Here is an 11132-nt window from a genome sequence, read left to right as displayed (position 1 = left end):
AGACGATTCTGTTTTAACAATTATTTAAATAATAACATTAGTGACGTTTGCCAGCTTATAACTGTATTTAAATATATATATATATATATGCAAACATACGCTTTTGATATTTGATTTACGATAGTTGTTAATATGAGCAAAAATATTCGTATATTCGCAAAAATATTTGCTCGTGTAAGTAATCAATATCAAGTGTTTTATATTCTATATCAATCGAAGACGCGGTTTTTAGTGTAACAGGGAAGTCAAGGATCTGCGGTCAGTAAGCGGTTGGGTGACCACCTTGATCAGCCTGTGTAGGGACCGAGAAAGCGTGTTATTGTTCCTCGTTAAACTGTTCTACCGTAAATGGCTCGATTTCTCACGTAGATCGTCGGGCTACCAAAGAAAGGGAGTAATCTTCTCTGCAGAGAATCAAATTGCGATGGCATGACTTGTGATCATCCTCAGGGATGTTTCCCAGCCTGTCGCCAATAGCCCATTGTGCAGCTTTAGTGCGACGTAAATAAATTAGTTACCTACTTACCTATATCAATCAAGCATGAAGCATGTAATGTTAAGGTAGAATAATGCTTAAGAAATAGTATTCTATAAACAAATAAGTTTTGCATTGACCATTTATTTTGCAAAAGAAAAAAATTATAACCATGAAACCAAATATTCACCTTCGTTTACGTTTTCCATATACATTATCAAATACAAATCTCTATCTGATCTGTTATGTTCATGATAGAATCTTAGAGTATGTCCGAATTCGTGAATGACAGTTCCAGTAAACCAACAACGAGTACCTAGGTTTAGAGTCTGTTTGCCAGTGATTCTACCCACATCGGAATTGCACCTGTTCAGAGATCAGATTTATGGGAATCATAGGAAATATTATAATATACTTTCACAATTTCAGCATTAATTTCATAACGTACCATGTCTTTCTTTCCCAACTGTAAACTTGATTGCTGTCTTTTATAGTTCAGTTATTATTGTATATAAACTATGCATGTCTGTATTAAGAAAACATCTTAAATAACATTTTTTAGTTTAGATGATTTAGTGTGCTTTTGTTATTTAGTGACGGCAGCATTAAGTTATTAAGTGACAGCAACAATTAATACTAAATAATGACTGATTTTTCCTTATGCATTTTACGAATCATTGCTGAAACAGAAATCACACATTGCGTATCACAGCGCAATACTAAAGAAAAAGAAATCAAAATTTAGAAATTGGTCAAGATTAAAAATCATAATCGTAAAAATAAGTTTATTTGTCAAATCAAATTGAAAAGAGATTCAATTAATTCTCATTGAATAAAAATTTTTATAAAAAAAGAAAAATGAATTTTCGAGATTAGATTTGAAGTTTAGATTTATGGTGTGAAACTGAGTTGATTGTTTAATATAGCTCTGAGTTTTAGTAAGAATTTGCTTTTTGCGAATTCTGAAACACAAATTGGTGTTCAATTATTCTCGAAAGGAATTTTAATAATAACTGAGGAAACAATGATTGGATGGAGCCAAAATGGTTTTATATGATTTTATTTAAAATTAAATGAGCATTAAATTAACGTATGTTTCTTTTATTTATTTGCAAAAGTACTTAATAATACTTAATTTGCCTTCTTGTATTTAAGATGTATAAAATTGGTGATAAAAACCAGCTAAAAATAAATTTACAAAAACTGTATCAACTATGCCTGTATCAAATAAAATTACTTCGTATGCAGAAAAGTTATTATATGACAGCTGAAAGAACTATGCTTGCTCACGCATGCGCAGTTATTTCAGGACATTATCTTGATCTTAAAAAAGGGAAGTTTTTATTACACGTCTCCGGATATCCAAGTCAGTTCAACGTAGTCCTCCTCATTAGTCCTTTCAACGAACACAAGTGTTTTTGTGATATTCTTCAAAGGCTTTATTTATGGGTTCTTGGGCCTCTTGTTGATCTTCAGAAATAAAAAAGAAATGCAATTGTTGGTCTTAGAAAATGTTACACAGGTTTGAGTTACACAATGTTACACAAATTTTAATAAACACATTTTAATAATACTCTTTAGACAAATATATTGTATATTTTGTTGAAAGTTTTAAAACGCAAATATTTTTCAGAGCAAATATTGCAAATATTTTTTTAAATATTTTTAAGTTTTTGCTCACAATATTTTTTGACAACAAAATAGTGCATTTTCAAATGAAAAATGACAATATTTTGAAAATCATGATAATAGTGTATAAAACATATTTTACTCAAGAAAACCCAGGTGAGGAATTTTGCATTGAAGTTATGAAAATGTGATGTATATACACCGAAAAGCCATTACACTATGACCACCCTGCTAATAACATGTAGGACCACCTTTAGCCCTCAAAACTGCTAGCACCCGCCGCGGCATTGATTCAACAAGGTGCTGATAGGTAGTCTGAGGTGTCTGGTACCAAGCCCTCATCAACTGCTCCTGCAATTCCCTCACATTGCAAGGAAGGTAGCGTGGCAGCACAAATTTGGTTTTCCAAGTAGGACCACAAATGCTCTATTGGATTAAGGTCATGTGAATTTTGGGGGCCAAGACATGACTTGAAAGTCACTGGAATGTTCCTCGAACAAATCCATGACGATTCGACCCTTATGACATGGTGCATTATCCTGTTGGTAGCACCATCCCCCGCAGGAAAAATATTTGCCATGAATGGGTGAACCTGGTCTGCAACTATGTTCAAGTAGCTTACAGACATCAGGTATTGTTCTATGAGGATTATGGGTCCTAATGTGCCCCATGAAAACATTGTTCCTGGGCGAGAAACCATGAAAACCTGGGCGAGCCCATTGTTATAGATGGTGGGTGGTCATAATGACTCTTCGGTGTATATTTGACGTTAAGTGAAATTTAATTCAAATTTGGTTTACTCTTTGAATTGAATAGCCCACTTTTTGATTGATATCACACAACTAAATGATAAGATTTGTTTATGAATATAATGCATCACTACAATTTATTATTACTATTTTTAAAATCTGAAGGAATGTCGTCTAGAATTAAAGAAATTATTATTTACTGCGTGTTTGAGAGACAGAGAGAGAAATAGAAACTAATACTTACAAAAACAATACCTCTCATGTCGCCACCAAACAAACCAGGACTGTATAAAGCTTTTCTAGCTTCTAAAATATAAATTACAAGAATATAAGCACCAGTTTTCATTATTTAGTTTTCAATTGACCGAATAAAAAAAGAGTATGGCTCATTTTTCTTTTCCCCTTGGCTTATTTAATATTTTTCTTTATTTAGTTACGCATGCTAAATTAGCAATGTTTTCCGAGTTATATTCATTCTACCAAATAAAGCGGCGTATATTATAGGCAGGGCTTATGTAATTTTTGATGGTTATTATTTAATTCATTTAAAACATATATACTAGACATTTTCTTAGTAGCTTTAAGTAAAATTCAGCTACAGCAATTAATTAACATTTTAAATTTCTTAACATTTTACATTTACCGTTTTAATTTTTTCATGAGTCTACTTTGGGCAATTTCTAAAAATAAAGTTGTTGAAAAATTCTAATTAAATTATAAAAATAAATTTAGGAGATAAACTTATAATTTTTTTACAGTCAAGAAATTTTCTTTATCACCTAATGAAATGTTGACACAGGAATATTAATGAAATAATGCTTTATAATAACAAATAAATGAATCTAATTAGTGAATAATAATGAAAAATACTACTGAAATGGAAAAATAATTATGGTCTGCTAAAACGGATATTTCTACACTTTTGTTTTTTATTTGTGAGTTTCATTTTAGAAAGAAATAGACACTTTTTTTTTAATAAAACACCAGTTCAGAGTGTTTATTAGATATTTGTGCAAAATATTACTCTGTAACTAATCTTAGCATGCCCTAATACAATATATGCAATATTATTAATATAATAACAATATAAATACTAAATAGGAAATAAAAAATATAAAATTTATCCACTCTGAGTTGAAAAAAAAAGTATGATCGAAACTACCTGAATACGGTAAAATTTTCTGCGGGTCTATGGGAAAGCCGAAAGCTCGGTAAAAATTACCGAGGTAAAAAGCTCGGTAATTTTTACCGATGTACATTCATAATAATTTTGGCAAAATTAACAATAGAATATGGTTTTATAATATGTGATAAAATTTATATTTATTTCCTTATTCTAATAATTATCTTAAAATCACTGAATTAATATAAATAGCTATATATTACTGTAAAAATTACGTTAAAATATTCCACGGTAAATGTAATTTACGATATATTATTTTATTATACGTATTTTCCTGTACAATGAGTTTTACGGATGATACACCCAAAATGCCGATAGCTTTTACCGTAATTCGTACCAATTTTTTTTACAGTATACTTTTATCGAATTACTATAAAATCACTGAATTAATATATATATACGTAAATATTTCCGTAAGAATTACGGTATAATATTTTACGGTAAATGTAATTTATGATGAAACTTATTTTACGGCAACGGATTTTACGGATGAAGTACTCAAAGTGCTGGTACCTTATACCGTAATACACTCCAGTATTTTCTACAGTGTATTAATAATGTATGCTTTCAGAAAATACTAAAATAATAAAACACGATAATAATATTTAGGTACGGTCATTACGGCACCTCATGTTAGATTTGTAATCAATTTTCCTTTTAAAGTTAAAATAATTTAAGTTTTTTTTTATTGACATATAAAGAAAACGGTACCTTAGAGAAGAATCATTAGAAATTTCTACCAATGACATGTCGTTATGAAAATTGAGTTTTAGTTGCCTTTTTCTTTGACATTAGAATACGTTAGCTTTAAATGATGTGTATTACAAAAATATTTTTATAACGTTTTCGATCATTTCAAATTAGGTATTTCAAATAAATTTAATATTGCCTTCTCTTTCTTCAGAACTTAGTGGAATATCACCAGCTAAGGCAACGGACAGCAAACCAATTAGGAAGATACTAGTCTTCATATCTACAAGTTAAAGATGTGTTAAGCAGATTTCTTAAAAGTATAAATTTGCATAGGTAGTTTGCCTATTTTAAGTACTCTCTTATCAAACTTTGATGAGAAAAACCTGCTGCAAGAGAACAAAAAATGATTTTATCTAATATAATCCTAAATCGGCGTTTTTGCTTTTATCAGGTAAACAATATTAAGAACAGGGGGAGTAAACACATTTTGCAAATTTTATCCGATATGAGGTACATTGCGAAATATAAATTGTTAATTTTTTTATTTTATTATTTTTTTTAACTATTAACTCAAACAAATACCAATTGAAGTTTTTAAGCCTAAATAATAATAATCGAAATTCCAGCATTTTTATTTTAACCGATAGTATAGATTCTTATTATTGCCATTGTTATCCTTTCCATCTGTACGTTTTTTATTTAATAACGGATTTTTGACATAATAAAAAGACTGATGAAGGAAAATAGAGAATATGCTGAGGTTCAGAATATGAAAAATACGAATAAACTGTTAACACATAGTCAAGTATATTTATTTACTCATAGATATTCTTACCTTATCCTAGCTGATGAAGTGATTAGCCTGGTGACAAATTGATACAGTATTTCCAGACCTAAATTCCACAGAGCAAATTTTGGTTGTTCTCGTTAGGGTCTTTGCAGCTCATATCCCAAATGCTATTTTGCTATATGATTTTTAGACTACATTGCAGAATAACAGTATTTTGCTTTTTCCGTGTTCATTCTTATTATTTTTACTTAATATTACAGTATTGTTGTGATTAACTTTTTCGTAATTACTGTATTGGTGACGATTTTAAAAAAAATAAAAGATTTATGAAGAAAATTAATTTTGTAACGTCTTAATATTCAACGAATTTTTTTAAAATGATAATTTTGTTAGTAATTAAAAATTGCTCCAAAAATTTAGATTATTTTCGTCGAATCTCTTTAAATTTATAGAAGAAAAAGTAAAAGAAAAAATTTATATTTTATAAAAATGACCGTGCTAACATAAATATTTTAGTTAGGCATAAGAAATTTCATGCAATAATTGCTTATAATAAGCAAAATAATCGGTACAAGTTCAATGCGATATTTTTTGACATTATGTTCAAAACCACTTAATTTCACTCGTAATTTATTTTACCGGTTCCTCAAACCTCTGAAAGCTTAAAGCTTGCTTGATAAGTGGGAGAAATTTCATGGCCTAAATACCACTAAATTTATAAAATAATCATCTGAGTGTTTCTTGAGAAATTTTAAAAGGTCAAAAACTGAAAGTGTCTCTTTAATTATTGTTGGGTAATGTGGATTAAGCGTAAAAATTGGTGGATGTATATTTCGCATAAAATGAAAGCATTCGGATAAGCATTACGTGCTTATCCGAATGTACACTTCAAAACAGCGATAGTTCGCTTATCTAAAAAGATTGCATCAATTACTTTTTAAACTATTCCAATGGATTCTAAAGTCTTTAAGAAAATTGATTTCGCTTTTTTCATCTTTAAAATAATTCTTCGATACTATTTTGCTGTAAATTGTAGAGGTCTCGTCTGTTACAATAATAGTGAACAATCCAATTTTGATGCCGATTGATGGATTCCATAAACTCAACTAAAGGCTTAAGTGTTTAGTAGCATCTCAAGAAGCGAATTGCCTCCCTCTGCTAATTGAAATTCAGAACTCCGTATGCAGCTATCTGGTTTCGTGTCCGATTCATTAAACTGCCATGCAAAAAAAAAATTTTTTTTAATGGACCAGTGGAAGATTTTTCTCTTGTAGAAAACTAGCCATTTTGCAGCTTCTTACAGACTTTCACAATAAAATATGGCTTAAAAACACCGTTGAACTCTGGGCTCTTGGATTGAATGAGGAAGAGGATTGTGTAGGGTTGAGTGAAGAAGAGGATCTTTGCTCTTCGCTTTTATCCTCTGTGTTGTAAGGGTAAGTTTGGTAGAAGATGATGAGTTGAGTTGTTGATGATGGAAAAGTGAAAGTACAAGATGTTCATGAAGAAACTAACTAATTCAATGCAACATTTGCAGTTTTCCTAGAAATCAAATTACAAAATTTTGTACCAATACGCTTTTGGAGAGGTTGAATTGATGATATGAGGAAGTAAAGATACAAGATGATCGTAGAGGACTAATTCGTTACAAAGTTTGCAGTTTTCTGAGAATTCAGAATCAAAAATTTGGTGGTTCCAACACTCTTGAAGAGACACACATTCATCAGAGGAATACCCTTAACAAAGAACACTCTTTTCCCAAGCTAATCACAGAGTCTAACACCAATGAAATTTAAAATTTGTTACTGTATTTATTAGGGATTTGTAGTCTGGCTATTAGAACCGTCTAGTTAAAAATTTTAAAAAAAACACTAAATTCTTTAAACGATTTTCATGTTAGTCATAGCTGAGTAGACGATAAGAGGAAAGTGGGAATACCTCGATTGAGGCTCACAGTGCTTGTCTATGAATTTCAAACCTTTTGCACTCAAAGATTAGGTGGTTAACAGATTCTGAGGACTGACGATGATCACACAAAGGGGAATGCACGAGTTCAATCTTTGCATATATCGCATTTAATTGAATTGTGTTACTTCGGAGACGCGATAGTAAAATGTGGTATTTTTGGTTTGAGAGAAGTTTAATTAACAGAGTGACCAAAGGGAAAAAGTTTATGGTATTTCCAGTTGATCCAAAAGTTACTGAGTTAGCAGTTTGAGACTAAACATGCTGAATATGACAAGTCTTCTGGGGAGATAAATGGAATGACTCGAGGAGCATTGGTGGCTTGGTTGGCCAGTATTTTCGCGGTTTCGTGGGGGGGGGTGAAAACGTGTACTGACCCAGGCGATCGTAAGAGATTGGACGGTTGCAAATGATCTTTTTTTTTGTAAGAGGAGGATGCTGTGAGGGGATTTATGGCTAGCCGATATGAGAGCAGTGATTACGGATTTACTGTCCGATTAAATAACGTAATCAAGATACTCGGTGGTGAATTTTGCGATTGCTAGCCAAATCGCTAAAACTTCTCCGGTGAAAACTGAGTTAATAGGATGGATTTGAGATATATATCACATGTTGTTCCTTGAATTAATGGCCGCAATACCTGTGTTCTTATTGGATTTCGAGGCATTGGTCGCCAGAATGGTAAAATTTTTCCAAAGGGTGGGGAAGGTTTCCTGATAGAGAGAGAGGATTTCACTGGGATTTTTCGTAGTTTGATATTGAAGATCATGTACGTAACGACAAAAGTTCGGAAGATCTGTGAGAAATACCGGTATGTGGAAGGGAATAATATTGTATTTTCTTATGCCTTTTTGGTTGAAGATGTCTTGAAACTTGAGAAAAAGGTGGGGTTTCTTTTTAAGTCTAGTAAAATGGAATTTATGCGAAAGGTGATTCATTAGGGAGTGAGATCCAAGGGAGCTGACGAAGAGGAAGATCTTTGCTCCTCGCTTTTATCCTCTGTGCTGTAAGAGAGAGAGTTCAGTTTAGGTTAATGAGTTGAGTTGATGGAGAAACAATTTTGCAATTTCGATCCTCTGCAGAGGGGATGGCTCCCCTGCTTTGGTAGCCCGATAACCTGAGCTCAAAGTCGAGCATTTCACGATAGAACAGTTTAACGAGGACGGATACCACTCACCCTCGGTCCCTATTCAGGCTGCATCAAAGTGGTCACCCAACCGCTTAATGCTACGTTTGTATGTTTTTTATATGAATTATAACTAAAAGTTGTTTGCTCATTTGATTTTCTCAAAAATTATTTATTTATATGATTTTTATTTATATGACAACTATCATCGTTAATATTCATTATAATTATAAGATAAATACCCTCATCAGATTTAGTATTAATTGCACTACTAATTAATAAATCATTTGTCATGAAACTTTCATAAGGTATAATTATAACATCTTTGGAATGACGCTTGATACTAGACTTTGAACGAATAAAAATCTTAGCTTGAGATCTAGGTGGTACAATGTACTTAGATTTTGCGTATAAATTAATTACTCTATCATCTATACATAAGTTACAAATGAAATTGTTTATAGTGTCACAATTTAAAAATCTAACAGACAAAGATTATTTTTCTTAAACATTGATCTTGAAAGTTTATAGAAAAGTCATTATTCTTAAGAAAATGCGTACCTAAAATAAGAGCTTACTCGTTTGAACCTAAGCAAGGGGCAACATAGAAGATTTCTTCACAGTTACAGTCTTCAATTTTGAACCTTATTTTTACCAACTTTAAAATTTTTACAAAATTACCATTAAAATTTTCAACTTATAATTACAGATTTATAATTTTAATTTATAATTTTAATTTACAATTAAGTTGAGAAATGATCTTTTCAGAAGTAATGTTCAGAGAAGATCCACTATCAAGTAAAGCGGGACATAAAACTTTGTTTATTTTTACATTAATTCTAGGTAACTCTGCAGAATTAAATTGAACACTTTTTGAACTTAGATTTCGTGCCAAATGGGAATCCGGGAGAGAAACCTCTACCGTTGTTGCCTCTCCCGATTTTAGTTTAAATCTCTTTGTTTTTTATTACAATTATCTTCTGTATGATTTAATTTACTGCAATAATTACAAATCAATGTTTTACATACATTTTAAATATGTCCTACCTGTTCACATCTGCAACAAGAATTGTAACTGTTACTGCCAGCTCTCTTCTTTAAAGAAAAGCAATGTGCCCGTAATTATAACCAACATCAGTAAAATAAATAGAGTTGACATTTAAATTAAACGAATAGCTCCCTTCTTTGGAAAAGGAATCCTAATACATTAAAAAAACTTCATTAGAAAAAGATTTTTCCCGGAAACAGCTGCCATTGCCTGTTATCTATAATAGAAGACATTTGTAACACGGGTATTTAATTTAAAAATCAGTTTATTCAATAGAAATTCATTAAATCATTTTATTTCCTCGATTTTTTTCGACCAGTTTTTTTAATTTTTCTCTGAAATGCCTGTATTTTAATCATAACATCGTTAAGGTATTAATGAGCAGATTTATTTATTGTTTTATTTCCTTAATATTTAGATTTACACAATATTTTGATTTGTAATTGCAGCAGTTTTAATTCGGGTTGCTTATTTTCGCTTTATTTTCTTCTGACAAAGGATTATAAAGTCCCTAAAATATATAGAGGCTGAAAACCTTCATTTTGTTAGAAATAATTTAATATTTCGCAAGGAATTCAAATTTCAAGGTAGAACTAAGGAGGAAAAATGTAGAAATTATACAAAAACATAAAAGAATTGATGGGAAAATCTTTGAAGTTTATTTTCAATTGTATTAATGGAAATAAACATATGTTTCTAAGTGTTTTGAATCACGGTAATCTATTTTTGAAGTTAAAAGGTCTTTCGGGTAATAACTGATTAACTGAAAGATCGGATTATATCAGGAAACATTATCTGAAGAAAAATTGATATCGTAATGTATTCTGGCATGAATTTTTTTCTGTTATATGTCAAGCTGTGTGGTTGTTTATAAAAATTAAAATTTTTAATAAGATCAATAATGAAATATTGAAGTAGGGAGATTTGAATTTTATTCAGTTCTCTCTTAAATATTTAAGAGATGATTTTAAAATATAATATTTCAACTTTAATAAATCATTTGAAAAATTTATAATTTATCATTCTACATATCTTAACGATGATCAGTAGATACAAAGACTTTTAAATCTTAGTGAAAATCAGCTACTTCAGTCAGTTCGCTTTTTTAACTAAGTATTATTTAACTACTAATATTCTAACATTAGTATCTTGAGATTTAAAATCGTTTAGTCATAGCTCAAGACAATTTACATTATTACCAAATATATATATATATATATNCATTTCTTTTCGGCAACGGAACCCTAAATAATCAACTCTCTTTCAGCGGAACCCCAACTTTATAAGTAGTTTTTTAAGGTAATTGTGTTAGTTTTAAGTGTGTTAGTTCAATTATTTTACTTTGATTGTTTTGCTTTAAAAACGTGATAGGAAATGCTAATTCAATATTTAATAAATAAAAGTTTGTTCCTTTCTTAATTTATTCAATATATTGTTATGAAAAATATTTTTTTTTCTTTAAAAAAATGTAATT

The 11132-nt window shown here is 30.4% G+C and overlaps 1 pseudogene; it reads right to left on the bottom strand.

The window, feature by feature from the left end:
- LOC139426095 (astacin-like metalloprotease toxin 3) overlaps nt 1-5007 on the bottom strand; it is a 6107-nt pseudogene extending 1100 nt beyond the window's left edge.
- Between the last annotated feature and the right edge of the window lie 6125 nt (nt 5008-11132).

This window comes from Parasteatoda tepidariorum, chromosome 7 (genome assembly GCF_043381705.1).
Source record: "Parasteatoda tepidariorum isolate YZ-2023 chromosome 7, CAS_Ptep_4.0, whole genome shotgun sequence".
NCBI lineage: Eukaryota > Metazoa > Arthropoda > Arachnida > Araneae > Theridiidae > Parasteatoda > Parasteatoda tepidariorum.
This window is presented reverse-complemented; position numbering and strand designations above follow the sequence as displayed.